This window comes from Tamandua tetradactyla, chromosome 23, assembly GCF_023851605.1.
Source record: "Tamandua tetradactyla isolate mTamTet1 chromosome 23, mTamTet1.pri, whole genome shotgun sequence".
Lineage (NCBI taxonomy): Eukaryota > Metazoa > Chordata > Mammalia > Pilosa > Myrmecophagidae > Tamandua > Tamandua tetradactyla.
Window position 1 is genome coordinate 30,486,836 of NC_135349.1, and position 17,590 is coordinate 30,504,425.

The window sequence follows — 17,590 nt, forward strand, 5'->3', positions numbered from 1 at the left end:
TTCAATCCAATAAAGCAAATAAATGTCTGCATTTCTGTTTCTGAAATAAGTTTCTGTAGCATTGTGTATTTGTATGAGAATATTTCAACTCAAAATACTTAGGAACAAAAGGTTATCTTGATGATGAAGATGTTTATAATTTTCATCGCATACATTCATCTTATTTTGCACGTCATGGTACAAATGAAGTTTTATTGCATGTTCATCACTAAAAGTGAAGTTTGATTTAGAGGTTTTGCCTATGTCACTAATTTTGTGATAAAATAGCTTTCAAATATCTGTCCATTTATTTTTCTTCGAAGGGGGACCTCATTATCTAGCAAAATAATCATATAATTCAACAGTACAGCTCTCATTTCCTTTCTCTGTAAAAAGTGAACTGAACTAGTTTGCATCAGAGTGATTCCAGTCCAGATAAGGCAGAAATGCCAGATTTTCCTTGCATCCTTTTGTGAGTCTAACCATACCAACAACCTCTTCTGTGACATCCATCCAATACTCAAGTTGGTCTGTGGAGACATTTTTACGAATGAAATATTGGTCTACATAGTTGCTGTTCTTTTTCACAGTTCCATATATGTTAATACTTTGCTAATTCATCAAAAATGTATACACTATTCTTAAATTATTTTCATGCACAAGTTGTATCAAAGTCTTGTCCACCTGCTTTTCTCATCTTATGGTTGTGGGGCTCTTCTATAGATGAGGCATGATTACATATTTAAGACCCAAAATGTATCACTCATCAGGAACTGACAAAATGCTCTCTATTTTCTATATTATTGTGACTTTCATGTTTATGCCATTATATGCAGTCTAGGGAACAAGGGTGTCAAAATGGCACTGAGAAAATTACTATGTTAATAATTTAGTTAATAATCAAGGGCAGCCACCAGATGGATGCACATGTATTGGTTCCTTACTAGAGATTATTAGTTGGTTACAAATTGCCATGTGTAGTGTTCATAGACCATTACTGCCAAAAGGAAACACTCTGTGACTCCTAACATAAGGAAGAAGTATATTTATGTAGCACAGGCAACTAAAGAAATCCTTCTCTGGGTCCCAAACTCATGAGAATTCTGGGGATTATTGATACATAGCAGATTGCCAAGAAGGAAAAATTGCCAAGGAAATATTCACGGAAGTCTGGAGAGAAAGATCCAGTTTTGTTATAAAAAATATGATGCCATTGCCTAACGCTATAATGATATAGATGACCATGAATAATCCAAATAGAAACCACTGGAGATAGGAAATATCAGCAAAGCCCAAAAGAACAAATTCTGTCAACTCAGATTTTCTTCTGATGGTTTTTCTTAGTGTTTCATCTATACAAAGGACAAATTTAGAATGAGCATTTTATTTACCTTACTGGTTTTCATTGCCTGTACTGTAAATTGTATCTGTGTATCTAGATTTTGTTTTCTTACTTCTTGAAAATCTTTCCAATTTAAGAAATTTATATCATAAATTGTATTCTCACATTCTTTTTCACCTACCTATTTCAGCCATCATTTTCTTCCCCTTACTTGATGATCTAGAGCATAGAGATCCCATTACAAAGTTGATATTGTACAGTTTACATATCAAAAATAGAAAGGATTGTATATTGAGGCAGGAAAATAATGCAAATATCTTTTGGTAGAATTGGGGATTAAGAGGATTTTACTCTGGAAATTTAGCTGGGAAGACTGACCCAGATTCAAACAAATACACAGGATAACCCTAGGAGAACATGTATAGCATGTATGAGGGTATCCATTACCTGTTAGAATGTGTGTGGGTAGGAAGAGAAAAAATATTGGCTGCTATATTAAACCCATGGTGATGTAGGAATTCTCCACTCTCTTCATTGTTCTTCAAAATTTCAGATGACCATTTACAAACTAAATTTTCTTTAGAGATAAAGATATTGAGACTTGCTATAGTGTATAGTTTGACCAATGTCACAAAGATTTTGTGATCACAAGTCAGTGCCTACTCTTTAAATGTACTTTATTCTTCCGTGATTGGTTATCTAATTACACTAACCAATTAGCTAAACTTTTTAAAGCTTGCTTCCTTGTTTGTGAGATTTAATTGAAAAGTACTTGCAATGCTATCACATATCAATTTTATCTGATTTTTTCTTTGTTTCATTATTTATAGTTATGATATTACATTCTTAAGTTTGTAGCTGACAAAGTGGTAACACATTGCCTATCATCATGGGTAGTAATAATGAGTTATTGAATTGCTGGTAATTTTTTTTCTACTTTTCCCTTTATCAGAAAAATGGTGTGAAGCTCCAAAGTTACAAGATTTAAGAAGGTATTCATTCTCAGGACCATTCCTGTGCTTGCACAGTCTTTAAAGGGAGAGTTTCCTTAAATTTTGCACCTAAAGTGTCTCTTGCCTCACCACTAATCCCATCCTGTTGGGTTTACACTTGGTCCACTGAACATAGCTTTAGTAAAGTGTCATGTTATGGTCAAACAGCACTGTTCCCCCCACATGGACTGTAATTCAGTTATGCTCTGCTACCTGCTATCTGTGTGATACCATGCAAATTACATCATGCAATTACTTTCCCTGTGCCATGGTTTGATAATCTATGAAAGGGACCAGTAATTGTGAACACTTACAGTTGTAACATGATTTATGTCATTTAATTAAAATAGCTTAAACTGTGGCAATTGTTAAGGCTATAGAATTACTCGTTATTATTATTATTAAAAGCCAAATTTTATTTATCCTTCTGAATTTTTTCATTGTTTGACCCAGCATGAAACATAATCCCTCTGTAGTTTTTTTCTGCATTCTGGACAGGTATTAAGGGAAAGAAATGAGATCCTAAAACAATGTTCACAATTCTATGTCAAACTATTGAACTCTAATTTTATAAATTCTCCATGAATTCTATGCTTATAATTGTTTATATTATTTTCTGTAATCTGTGAACTTGAAAGTTCTATTATGCCTCATTGTTCAACACAATATTATAAATTGACTAATTCCTTTCCTATACTTTTTTTCCTCCCTAACTCTAAATGATCTGGGAGGTAAAGGATGTGACTAATTTCTTACTTGGAATCAAGACAGGACATAGAAAATGGTTGGGAACCTAGTTGTGTTGCTCATAACCATAATATTTAGTTCTAAAATGAAATAAAGTCAACTCTATTAAGATGAAACCATCTCTCTTAAATGAGAATTAAGACACAGAAGAACAAAATAGTCAAATGTTTAGATATCAGGTTTATGAGTAGCAATATTTCATACAAATAATTTCACTATCATGATCTAATAAAATGACTTCCAGTACTAAATAAAATATAATTCTAGGTGTATAAACTCAACTTTGAGTAGTGAAAATATCAGTGTAAAATAGAAACTCTGTAAGAGTTGTGTATGTTTCTGTCAGTAGGAGAACAGGGTAGAAGGAGTACACAATATTGAACTGAAAAACCATACTATGTTGTTGCTAACTTTATATATTTGCTTTTGGTAAAATAAGTGTTCCTTCCATTCCCCAAAAGTAGTAAATTTATGTCATGATTATTTTTCTTTAAATGTATTTATAGAATAATATCAAGGCAAATGATTTATACTGATCAAATTGCATCTAAGTTAGTGTTTAATACTTAGAATTTAAAATCTTTATCTGAATATGTAGAATTTTTTCCTTGTTGCCTCAATTTTAAATTGGTTTATCAACTTACTGCACAAAAACAGGCTTTACAATGATTATATGGAAAAATTAAATATGCCTATGGTTAAGCTAACTAAGATATCCATTTTTGGTGATTCAAAGTGTATTGTTAACAAACAATTTATTTATTCTTAAATAAAAAATTTTAAAATATCAAGGCAAATACATAAATTCAATATTTATATGTTACAAAGTTTTGGTTCACAATGATGTTGAAATTTTCCTATAATATTTTTACTATATTTATAAAAAATTGTGCTATTCAAAGTTTTAGCTTTTCAAATTGATGTAATATATTTAACATCATAATTTACTTTCACATTATATTTAATAGAAAAAGAAATACAAAAACACACTTTAATGAAGGAGGAATTTTGTGAGTCTGTGAAATATTAGTGTTGAATTTAAAAACATTATGAAAAATTTGATATAAACATAAAATACTTCATATTTACCTTTATTATTTGGAAAGATTGTGATACTTTCACACGGAAAAGGCTTAATTGTTTAAATTAACTTAGTTGAAACCAATTGTTCCATCAAATATATTGAACTTCCCTTTAAAATATTCTGTTCTCTCTGAATATTGAGTGTTCTTTAAATAAAGTCATTCCCATAGTGACCACTCCTGTGGTATCTGTCACACATGACACATTAAATTTCTAATTAAAACTATAATTTTGGCACCATATAATGTATTTATTTATTTTCCCAGAAAGTGCTCACACTACCAAGAAGACACTCTCTCTTCAGCGTCTTCATGGAATAGAGTGTTCAGTGCATTTTATTTTTTTAAACAGGAGTATTGTGCTGAGCATTATCATTTGAAATGATCCCAAGTTGATGCAAATTCAATTCTTACATTGTCTATTACAAATGGTAGGTAGGGGCCTTCTGTTCCGATTAGAACTGAGTTCACACCTCATTTTACTAAACATTTTTTGTTTCTTCTCTCCTCTATAACTGATGTCTATCCATACTCAAGAGCCTACTTAGCATCTGTTATAATAAATACTCCAATAACAAATAATATATTACTTTAAAAATATATGATCATTTTTTATTTATTCATGAAAACCTGGCCAACCAAAAATTTAGCTGTGGGAAGTATTAAATCTAGTTTAAAATCAATACTTCATAAAATATTATTTATAGAAAGAACATTTTTATTTCCCTTACAGCATTTTGCCATCCTCCCCTGATTACTTCACTTTTCAATCTAATCTTTGAGGTTGAATATTATCAGCTAAAATTAGAAGATGGTGGAATAAAGCAAGCTGAGATTTGAGAAAATTGTCTGGAAAATAGTTTGTCTCTTTTAGGTTTTTAGTCTAGGAAAGACAATTCTTTCCAATACTGAGTTTGTCTAAGAATATTGGCTTAAAGCTAAATAACTAGAGTCAAAATTAGGATGTCTTTTCCCATTATTTAGTAAATAGAGATCTAAAATTTATGATTGCAAGGAGAAAGTATTGCCTAGAAAGGGGACCCTGGAGCATTATGATAAAGAAAATTATTAAGAAACTTAATGTGAAGCATTAGGAGCAAGGATACACTTAGCATGGGAAGTGAAGGACAGCAGGTGGTGAGAGAGGCCTCATGGGGGAACCAGATGTGTTAGAGGACAGCAACGGAGTGAGAAGGCAGACAGATCTGAGCTACTACAGGTGCACATCCAAGAAATATCTACAATTAAGAGGAGTTCTACTGGCTCATAATTAGCACAGTAAAGGATTGTGGATGAGTACAAGGACTTGCTAGTGGCATAGAATATAATATCTAGAGGAAGACTCATTTGTTGCTGTTTTTTTTTATCATAGACAGGCTCAGGGATTCGAACCCGGGTCTCCAGCATGGAGATGAGAACTCTGCCACTAAGCCACCATCGTCTGCCCAGAAGACTCAATTTTAAAAGGTAATTTGTCTTTGGGCTCATTTGGAAACATTATGCACCCTAGAAAAGACATGTTATAATCTCGTGGAGGCCACCATTTTTTAAAATACTAATTCAACACTGCAGGGCAGAAACTTTTGATTAAATTATCTCCAAGAAGATGTGACATGCCCAATTGTGGATGTAATCTTTTGACTAGATGGAGATGTGACTCCACCCATTCCAGGTAAGTCTTGATCAATTTACTAGCTTTCAAAAGGGGAAACATTTTAGAGAAACCTCATAATGGACAGGAGCTTCAGAGCCTACAGAGAGAGAGAGTTAACAGTAACTTAAGAGCACAGTTGACACAGATGCAAACACTTGGAGAAGAGAGGCACAGATGTTTAGAGGTGTTTGGAGCCTAACAGATGTCACCATAAGATGTTAAACAAGCCAGACCTGAAGAGAGCCAAGGCAAACCAAAAGATGAAAGCCAGCCTCAGAGAAGCACTATAAGAACCCCTCACAGGAATACAGGCTAAAAGCAATGGAGCCCAGGAGCAAGGGACTAGTAGATGCCAGCCACATAAGTGCCCAGCTGACAAAGGTTTTCCTCACCCATCAACCTTCCTTGAATTAAGATATCTTTCCCTAGATGCCCTAGTTTGGACATTTTATAGGCTTAGAATTGTAAACTTGTAATTTACTAAATTCACCTTTTAAAAAGCCATTCCAGTTCTGGTACATCACATTTTGGAAACTTGCAAACTAAAACAGTCATAAAATAAAGATAGGATAAAAGACAGGGAAATAGAATCTTTAAAATAAGTTCAATTGAGATAACTGAGCAGCCTTTGGGAAGTGTTTAAATTAGTACTTCATAGTACAACAAGAAACTCTCTAAATTACATGCAGTTTTAGATATTTAGAAAATGAGAAAATAAATTTCTAAGAAAATGCTTGTTTTTAAATAATTTTTGGTAAGATTTTCTAACTATGACTGAAAATTTAAAATACAGGACACAAAAATAGAAAAATTGCTCTGTAAAAATAAATAATTCTAGATAGTAAAAGAGACAAACACCAAATGTAAACTCAAAAGACAATTGATAAAATGGGAAGAGTAAATGTAAATCATATCTCATATAAACAGCTAATTGTTGTTATAAATGCATTTTTCTTAGAAATGAACAAGGAAGTTTTCATTATATATAATCTCATACTACATCCCACAAGGGTGATAAGTCTCACTTTACATGTTTCAGATACCCTCAGATCTGACCCTGTATATTTCATTTTCTTTCTGATTGTATCCTTTTACTATTATAAAACCATTATCATGAGGAAAGTTCAAAATCCAAGTTAAAAAGGTGGGCCAAACATGCTAATTGACATTTCACAGGAAAGGGAGTAAAATTATCACCTACATATATGGACTGCTACTCAATTTTATTGTTAAAAAATGAACTGAATTTTAAAATAGAAAGATTTCATATGCAATCTCTTAAGAGTACTCATAACACTGTAGTGGTTGGGGATGTTTCCTATGATAGGTTATGGTGCCTTCTGTAACAGGCCTTGCATGCTGGGCAGGCCTCCTCTATGTAGCGAATGGATGGTCTGCAACTGTCTCTACATCCTCATTCTCCTGCACTATGGCCCCTTGGCCACATTGCCTTAGGAAACCCTGAACCATGACCAAATGATGGAGGGGGAAGAAGTTGAGGTATTTGTCTTTCAGGGAACAATTGCCCAGTTGGTGTCAACACTTTCAACTACAGCAAAGAGATCTTAGAAGGAGCTTCTTTCAAATATATCAGATGCTCTGTACAAAAATAAAATGAAAAAGCTTGACCAATTCTGGTAAGCTAGTTCTGGAAAAGAGCTGCACACTAATCCCATTCCAAACAATCAATATCAAACCCTCCTTATTGTGGATACTGGAATTGGAATCACAAGGACAACTTATCAATTACCTTGTTACTATCACCAAATCTGGGGCCAAGGCATCCATGGCAACTTTCCAGGCTGGGGCAGGCATCTCTATGATTGGCCAGTTTGTTGTTGTTTTTTTATTCTGTATATTTGGCTGATGAGAAAATGACCACAATCACCAAACATTATGATTATATGAATAAAATGCCTGGGTTTCTTTTGGAGAATGGTCAATCACAGTTAGAAGTGACACAGTTAAACCTATGGGCTATGTGATGGGTTATTTTGCATCTTACAGAAGACCAAACTGAGTATTTGGTTGGCTAAAGGAGATAGTGAAGAAAGATTTTCAACTTGTTGGCTCTCTAAGATTTTTTGGGAAGAAAGAATGTGTAAAAGAAATGTGATGATGAGGCTGAAGAAAAGGAATGTAAAGAGGAAGAGCTAAAAAAGGAAAATAATCTATGACAAGCCAGAAATGGAAGATATTAGTTCAGAAGAATAAGTAAAAGAAACAAAGATGGTGATAAGAAAAGGAAAGAAAAAGTCAAAGTATCTTGATCAAGAAGAACTTAACAAAATAAAGCCTCTCTGGACCAGAAACCCTGATCATATGGCTAATGAAGAATATGGAGAGTTTTATAAGAATTTGGCCAATTACTGTTAAGACCACTGGCAGTGAAGCATTTTTCACTTGAAGAACAGTTGATAATTTGATCTTAAAAATCATTTTTATATATTGCACATCAAATCTTGATTCTGGCTTTTGAAATATTCTTTTTTTTTTTTTTTTTTTTTTTAAAGGAAAGACAGAGAGAAGGAAGGAAGGATAGAAGGAAGGAAGGAAGGAAGAAAGGGAAACATCTTTAAACATTTTCTTGTTTTATTGTATTCTGTTTCTCCGTTTTTTTGTTACATGGGCTGGGGCCGGGAATCGAACCGAGGTCCTCCGGCATAGCAGGCAAGCACTTTGCCCGCTGAGCCACCGCGGCCCGCCCGAAATATTCTTAAATAAATATAGAATAGCATACAGAATACCAAAACCATATCAACATGAGAGTACATACCTGCTTTGCTAAATTTGCTCATAGCTTTTTTCCTTCAGTAGAAAAGTATAAGTAAAAAGATTAAAAATATACATTTATATTGTTTCTGTGAGACACTTTTGCATTATTAAAAAAATTCACTAATTGAAACTCACATCTCTTTTACATTATATGTGTTTTAAAAAACACCATGTTTTCCAGAAATAAAAAATATCTTTCTTATTCGACTGGATGTATTTCCTTTTCTATATGTCACCTTAATATTTAATTTGATGCCTCTGCTTGCAAATCATCCTAATTTGTTTTTCCAGTGACTTTGGCTAAATCATCTTTCCCTAAGTCTCCCTCTGGAATTCACTTTCCCATTCCAACTACCTCTTGGCAAAGAGCAAGAATACCCACAACAGAGCTAATTATGCCCTGTTAGTCACTGGAGAATACTCAAACTCAAAGTCATACATTTGAGGCTTTTTCTTAGCACCACTTTTCTTAATGTTTCTCCTTTGATTCTTCTACTTGGACCTTGAAATATGGCAACAATAAACTTCCCTCACCCTTATTACCATTAGATGTTGTTTTAAGTAAATTGGTCCATTTTTTACTTATAATCCTAGCTGATGAACTAATTAATTAATTATTGTCATGGTCAGCATAAATGTTATACCAATGAATAACTCCAGTCTATGTTGCACATAAAGTTTCAAAATCATGAGTATATCAAAGAAAAAAAGGAAAACACTGCAGAGTCTGTTACAATTTACAAGCAACTTCCTTAATCTGCTTTAAATTTTATACTAGATATAAGTGAGATTTCTGTGCTCACTCCTCCAGGATATTCTGATTTGGAACAAAATGATGTTTGGTCCATGTGCCTATTTGATTCTAAGTCTAAAATCATCTTGCTTGCCTCAGTTTCTCCAATTCTTAACAACAGATATGCTGCCTATAATTGCTGCAATTTAATTTTTACCTATTTTCTTGCAACATTTATCAATGTGCAATGGAACAGAATAGAAAGTTCAAAAATAAACCATCACATATATGGCAAATGCATTTATTTATTTGTTTGTTTATTTACTTCATTTTTTTTGTATGCTGTATGGTGGGGTTCTATTTCATTTTTTTTCCAGGTGAATATCCTTGTTATTGCAGCACCATTTGTTGAATTTTTGTTTGTTTGTTTTTGTTGGTTTCTTTGTTTGGGAAGTGCAAGGGCCAGAAATCAAACCTGGGTATCCCAAATAACAGGTTAGAATTCTACCACTGAACTACCCTTACACCCACCTTAACTAACCTTGAACCACCCTGAACTACCTTCACACCCCTCAAAAATTTATTTTTAGCAAAATTAATATTGCATTTCAATGGAGAAATCACAATCTTCAATAAATTTTTCTGGAACAATTAGATGTCCATATTTAAGAATGAATTTAGATCTACATCTCAAACTGCTATAAAATTACACCAATTGTAAATATAAAGGCTAAAATGCTTAAATTTCTAAAAGAAATATAGAGAAAGCCTTTGTGGCCTTGGGTTATGCAATGTTTTCTAACATACTGTCCTTCATTAATTGAAATTTTAGGGCTTCATAGCTGCTTTTTCCTGTATTATGCTTATTTTTTAGTTGTTTCAGACTTGAGATACTTTGGGTCTTGCTACTCTATCTTAAGTGGCAGTAGAAATTTTGGTATTATAAATTTACTAAGCAAGTTGTATCCACTTATCTTCAGAATTTAAAGTCTTTTTTTTATAACTTCCACTTCCCCAGTTTCTTTTAATAACACATTGAAAATAACTCAAAACAGGGCAGTGCTACAGTGACTCAGTGGCAGATTTCTTGCCTGCCATGCCAGAGACTTGGGTTTGATTCCCAGGGCCTGCCCATGTAAAAATAAATAAATAAATAACAACACAAAACAAATCTTTATGAAACATAAATTTAAGTGTGTTGTTTTATTTGTCCAAAGACATTGAGAAAGGAAAATGCTGCAGGGAAGGAGTAAATTACATCATTTTGAGACTGAATTTTTTTTAAGGTTTACAACGTTTTTAAATGAAATTAATATCAATTTTTCAAATTATTTTTAGTATTTTCCAATATACACTTCTTACAAATATTACCATGATATATTTTTTCTTAACTTTTTTACTGTATAGTGTAATTGTCATGGTCAGGTTCATGTGTCAACTTGGCCAAGTTGTGGTACTTGTTTGCTTGGTTGGTCAAGTTATGACCTGTCTGTTGCAATGAGGACATTTCATAGAATTAGATCATGATCACATCAGCTGCATCCATGGCTGATTCCATTTGTAATCAGCCAAAGTGGAATGTCTTCTGCAATGAGTGATGCTTAATCTAATCATGGGAAACCTTTTAAGGAGGATTCAGAAGATACAGGCTCTATTCCTGCTTTGTCTGGTCAGTCTCTCCTGTGGAGTTCACCCAGACTTTCCATCAGAATTGTTGGCTTCACAGCCTGCCCTACAGATTTTGGACTCTGCATTCCTGCAGTCACATGAGACACTTTTATAAATTTTATATTTGTGAGTGTTCCCTGTTGGTTCTGTTTCTCTAGAGAACCCTAAATAATATATCTTGGCATGTCTGAAGGCCTAAGAACCTCAGATGAAAGTTAGCTGCCTTTTCTCTGAAGAACTAACAAAATAAATCCTCTTTTATTAAAAGCCAATCCATCTCTGGTGTGTTGCATTCTGACAGCTAGCAAACTAGAACAGCAATATATATACAAAGCAAAGAAATTAAAAAGTAATAGTTTTCCAAGTACTCTTCAAAAACTAGTTACAGAATAGATCCCAGAGTTTGTCATGGGCTACCATATGAACCCCTCCTATTTTTCTTTCTAGATGCTCCAGAATGTAGGAGGCTAGAGGGCTTAAATACTTTTTATCATCACAGTCAATATTTTTATTTTCCTTTTTTTGTGAACAATAAAATGTATATTAAAAAGCTATAAATTTCCAAGCACAGCACCACAATTATTCGTAGAATAATTTCAGACTTTGACATTGGGTACAATTTCACAATTTTAGGTTTTTACTTCTAGCTGCTCTAAATGGCAGCAATTTAATGGTTCAGCATTCATTTTAATTACTAAGTCCTATCTTCTATGTATAATTCCACCATAACCTTTGATTTCTCCATACCTCTCATTGAGGTTGTTTGGGCTATTAAATTTGTGATATTGTAAGGACCTGCCACTAATATGGGGTAGGGAAATGGAACCATCTGATGTTCTGGAGAGGCTGGGCCCCAGTGTCAGGACTTCTCTGGACCAGGGACCCATCTGGAGGTTGTAGGTTTCTGGCAAGTTACTCTAATGCCTGTAACCCTTGTGGAATCTTAGAACTCACCCTAGGTATTCTTTAGGATTGGCTGGAATGGTCCTGGTTGGGGTTTGGAAAGTTATGATAGGTAGCAAGGTCTACCTGAAGCTTGTACTAAGAACAAAGTCTGGATTAGCTTCTCGACTCTATTTGCACTCTCTGCCACTGATACTTTATGAATTACATTTCTTTTCCCCTACTTGGTCAGAATGTAGTTCTTGATCCCACAGTGCCAAGTCTGGATTTATCCTTGAGAGTTTTCTCCCATGTCACCAGGGAGAATTTTGCCCCTGCATGCCACATCCCACGTGAGGTTGGGGGCAATGATTTCACCTGCAGAGTTGGGCTTAGAGAGACTGGAACCACTTATGAGCAACAACAGAGGTCCTCCAGAAGTAACTCCTAGGCATGCTTATAGGTAATCTAAGCTTCCATGCTACTTACTTAGCACAACTTCACAAGGGTAAACCTCATACCATGATAAATTTAATTGTGTCCATAAAAATTATGTCTGTCTCCTGGCTAACACTGATATATTGTTTTCTTGAATTCAAATAAATGACACATTTTTAAAATATTGAACAATGTATAACTTTAGCTAATTTATAGTTGTTAAAGTTTTCTACTAAAATTATGGCTGCAAATGTGTATGTACATATTTATACACTTGTGGAATTCATGCATTTTGAAATATATGCATTTTATCCTTCTATCTATAGTGTTAGAATTGTTATACCAAAATACTCTCAAAATTAAATAAATCACTTCAGCTCCCAGAGTATTAATTTCTTTTTTAATCCTAGTACTGATGATGTATGTTTTGTTTTTCCTCAAAAACACTTGTCCTGGGTTACTCAGCTCCATTTCTTACAGAACTTCCCCATCAAATTTTCCTGCTTACAGTTTGTAAAATTTCATTAAATTTTTGCTTTAGTATTTTTGTCACTGTTTTTTGATATTAGTGTTATTTATTCTATAATTGTGGTAGATAGAGTTGTAATATGGGCCCCAATGTTTCTATCTCCTGGTGTACACACCCCTTCTCACAGTTATTCAGTCAAACAGAATCTAAATATTGCTGAGAAAGGATTTTACAGATGTAATTATGGCCCAAATAATTTGGTTTACATTAGGGAGATTTTGAGGAGAACCTGGGCCAGCCATTTAAATCGAGGTCTAGAGGTCAGAAAGGCCCTTCAATGTGAAGGAGACAGAAAGACCACATGACATGGAAATGAGGCAGAACCAGCTGAGAGTAACCTCTAATTGGCATCTACAGAGGTATGAGAGTCTCAGTTCAAGTGGTTTTGACAACCACCATAAGTGAACTTGGGAGCAGTTTATTTTCCTAAACCTCCAGGCAAAAACTCAGCTCAACTGAAACCTCCATTTCAGCCTTTGAGACCCTAAGCAGAGAAACAAGCCATTCCATGCCAGAATTCTGACCTACAGAAATTTTGAGGTAGTAAACTTGTTTTGTCTTAAATCACCAAGTTTGTGGTCAACTATTATTCAGCATCAGCAAAACCAATATGATAACTGAGCAGCTATTGAACTAAATCATCTCAATTGTGGAGATAGATTTGATTCACAACTGAATTGTGAAAGATCTGTCTTTATCCCTGTGAACTACTCTGGAGATCCCAGGTCCATTTATATACCTGTGTTTTTTTTTAACTATCCTAAGGAGTTTAACAACCCTGGATGATTCCATATCCAGGAGGATTTTAACACTACACATTCTAAAACAACTTTCCTTTCAAGTCAGAATGCAGTTTTTTATATGCAAAGAAAAGGACCCTGGGGATTTCCCTTTGGTGAACAACTCTCAGACCTTCAGTGCTTGCCTGCATTTCCATTACATGTACCTTTAAATGAAAACCTTTAGTATGTACACTCTGTGGAGTCTGGTATTTTGAAATATTCAAAATATTCAAAATATTTCAAAAGTTTAACAATAAAATTTGTTTAATAATAAAATTTTTAGTATAAGAAATTTTCTTTTAATCAATGGTATGGTAGTATTCAAAGATGTGTATTTTTTTTAGATTAGTGTGGGAGGGTCTCTAATAAATCAACATAAGTATTTATTGTAATTAAGTTTGAATGTACATATATTTTCTTTTATTTTTTTATTTCCTATAAACATTACTTATTAAGTGCTTTAATTTCAAAAATTCTCAGTGAATTCTTAAAATTTAAATATTACTAACATTTTCACTTTGTTGATTTTGGAATTTTAATTTACATTAATCAAATTATCATTGTCAGTAATTATATGAACACAATTTTACAAACATTTAAAGGTAGTGGAAAAGAAATAGTTCATAACTATACTGATGATGTGACACTTTTTGCCTCAATCTGGGTTTGTCACTTAGCTTGGCTTAATGCACAGGCACACAGAACAGGCTATGAAGGAGAAAAGATTTTATGTACTCTGGTGGGAGGCAAAGGATAATTCCCAAATCTATCTTCATGTAGTGATTTTTTGCTTGGCTTTTATTCATGTTAGAGACAAACAAATTTAATCATCTTGCATAACCTGTAACAGGGGTCTGGAGAACTTCATTAGTTCCTATCTCAGGCATTCACTGCATCCTTTGGATTACATTCCTAAGATACATGGTACATGGTATCTCCAAGTCTGTGATGATAGATGAAAAAGCACAAATAATAGTAATTAATAAATGCTTAAGGGGTATCTATTGATATCTGGGTTCATGTTGTGCATTTTTTTCCTTTGTGAGACTAAAACTTACATTCAGAGCTTACTTACATCTTCAAGGTTACATTTAAAATTCTAACACTGCAATACTAATTTATGATTTCTGTTAATCATACTCAATATTTTCAGTTTGACATCAAATATATTAGGCACAGAGTCATTAAAGATTCCACATGGGACAGCAAGTCAAATCTTAGCAGATTTATTGAGATGAGAAAGCAGGTGGGAGAAGGCAGGTGGGAGTCAGAGAAACCTATCTATGAAAGAAAAGAAAAATTGGCTCCAGCTCTTTCTTCTGGAGGCTTCATTTTAAAGAGAAGTTATACCAGAAGGGGAGAGTGCCCAGTAGTTGGTGTGCCATCCCTTGATTGGATGAAGGGTTTGTTGACTTATGATTTGATTGGATGCTGGGGTTCTGATGCTCTGCTCTGTTATCAAGTAGATCTTCTGTTTGGCATGGCACCAGTATGTCTGGGGATCTCAAACATCTCTTAGCCATAAACTTTGTGGCTGTTTATCTTGCTGTCACATCTGACTCTGTAAAAGAAGCTGAAGGAAAAGATGATAAGAGACCCCCAGGACAAAAAGTCCCTTTTGTATGTAGAGTTCTCTTTCTGAGACATGACACCACTGCCTTTTTACTATAATAAAATTGACTGGAGTTGGGGTTAGGTTCAGGGAAATGCCTTAGCCCAGTTCAAAGCAATTTTTGGAGGGAGCAGAGATATTGTGTTATTTCTTTGGCTACTTCAAGCAAGGGCACTACTAATGGGGTTTCTGGGCACCTTCTGTTAGAATGGGCTGACAATAGTGTTTTTGCTGTGACAGAAGCTTTAGCAGGAGGATGTTTTCAGAGTTTTGTTTGTTGTCCAAGTTTCTATTGAACTGTGAATAAACCTAGACAGATATTGTAAGAGGCAGAAAACTAGGGCTAAAATTAATGTTAGGATAAACAAGGACCTAATGAGGGGGAGCAGAATAGTTCATAAAAGGGTAGAGAAGAATGAAAGAAAATTTGAGAGAGCAGTTTCTAAGCTGAATTTTCATTATCTAAGTTATACTTGTATAAGAGTAACCTCCAGAGTAACCTTTTGACTTGATTTGAAATCTCTCATATTGAAACCCTATTTTTCCCCCCTTCTGGCCAGTTCACCCATGATGTCAAGGTCAGTCTCATCCTTGGAGCTATGTCTCACAGTGCTAGGGCCAGTTATATCCTGTGATGTCAGGGTCCATTATGTTTCATGCTGACAAGCACACACAGGCATCACCCTGAGTGGGATGAGGACAATGGGGAAGAGTCAATGGGAGATGGGCTTGTCTTTCCAGTGCTGGGAATAGGGAGGCACTCAGAGGAAATTACAGAGACATGAATGACTGGCAGGACTAGTTAGCTGCTATGAACACAGGCTGGTTCCCACCACTGGGAAAACATCATAGTGACAGAAGGGGAGAGCACTTCAGAAGGTGCCAGAGTGGGGGATGTGACAAATCCCCTTCCTGGGAGTAGAGCAGCTCATCATAGGATGGAGGCCTAGCAGAGCTCTAACATGGGGAGCTACTATGTTGGGAAGGAGCCCTGGATGAGTGAATCTTCATGGATCTGCATGACATAAAGAAGTCAAAACAACAATCACCATGAAAAAGAAGGTGGAATTCTTGTCTCTCTGGTGTAAAAGTGCCATTAGAGCTCCCTGCCAACACTGGGACTCTTGTCTTCATCTTTGGTCTCCTACCCTCCACGACTCATTTCATAGTTCCTGATGGCCAGGAGGCTCCGGCCTTCACACTCGCTCTCCAGATCTGCAACAACATAGTGACTGTATCTTGTTTTATTTCTTTTAACTGCACCCTTGTTGAAAGTCAATTGACTATGTTTTTGAGGGCTTATTTCTAGCTTTCTATTCTATTCCAGTGGTCTATATGTCTGTCCACAGTCAGTACTGTGATGTTTTGTTTTCTACCTGTCTGAAATCAAGAAGTGAAAGTCTTTCAACTTGGTTTCTTCTTTTTCAAGATTGTGTTTTACTATTTAGAAACCTGTGCAATGTATATGAATTTGATTATTGGCTTTTCTATTTCTACCAAAAAAAAACCCACTGCTGAGATATTGATAGAGATTGTATTCAATATGTACATTGTTTTGTGTAGTGATGTTATTTTAAAATATTAAGTCTTTAAATCTACATATCCATCATGGGATAGTTTTCACCTCATAAGCCTTCTTTAATTTCTTCAGCTGGGTTTTGTAGTATCCAGGGTCCAAGTCTTTGCTTCCTTGGTTACAGTTATACCTAATTATTTTATTCTTTTTGACGATACCATGAATGAAATTGTTTTCTTAATTTCCTTTTCAGATTTTTCACTGATAATGTATCAAAATAAAATTGATTTTTGCTTGCTGATTTTATGTCCCACAACTTTGCTGAATGAATTCATTGGCTTTAACAAAACACTTACTGAATCAAAAAGAATAAGGCAAACAATTCAATTGAAAAAATGAGCAGAAGAAATTTGCTAGAAAGAGGAATCAGAGATGCTCCACAAGCATAAGAACGATGCTGAACCTCATTAGCAACCATAAAATTTCTATTAAAATTCCAAAAACACAACTCCCGAGAAGATGGCAAAGCGAAGTAGAGTCAGTTCGCTTCTGCTCCATGATACAAGATAAGAGATGGGGAGAAAATGTTCAGTACTGCAGGTCCTAAGGTGTGGGATTTGTCTAGGAGGGTCTTTATGGAGTTTGGAGAGCAGGATCTGGGAGAGAAAGTGGGTTGGGAGACTGGGATCCCCACCAGGAGGGCAGTGGTGCACAGGGGAGGTGTGATAAGACACTAACCCTCCACAGTTTCAGCTTGTACAGCTGTGGGCTGGGGAAACCTCCTCACATGGTTGCGGTGGACAGCACCTTCATGGAGCCAAGAGCCTGTAGATCATCCACCGTGGGTAAGCCATGGGGT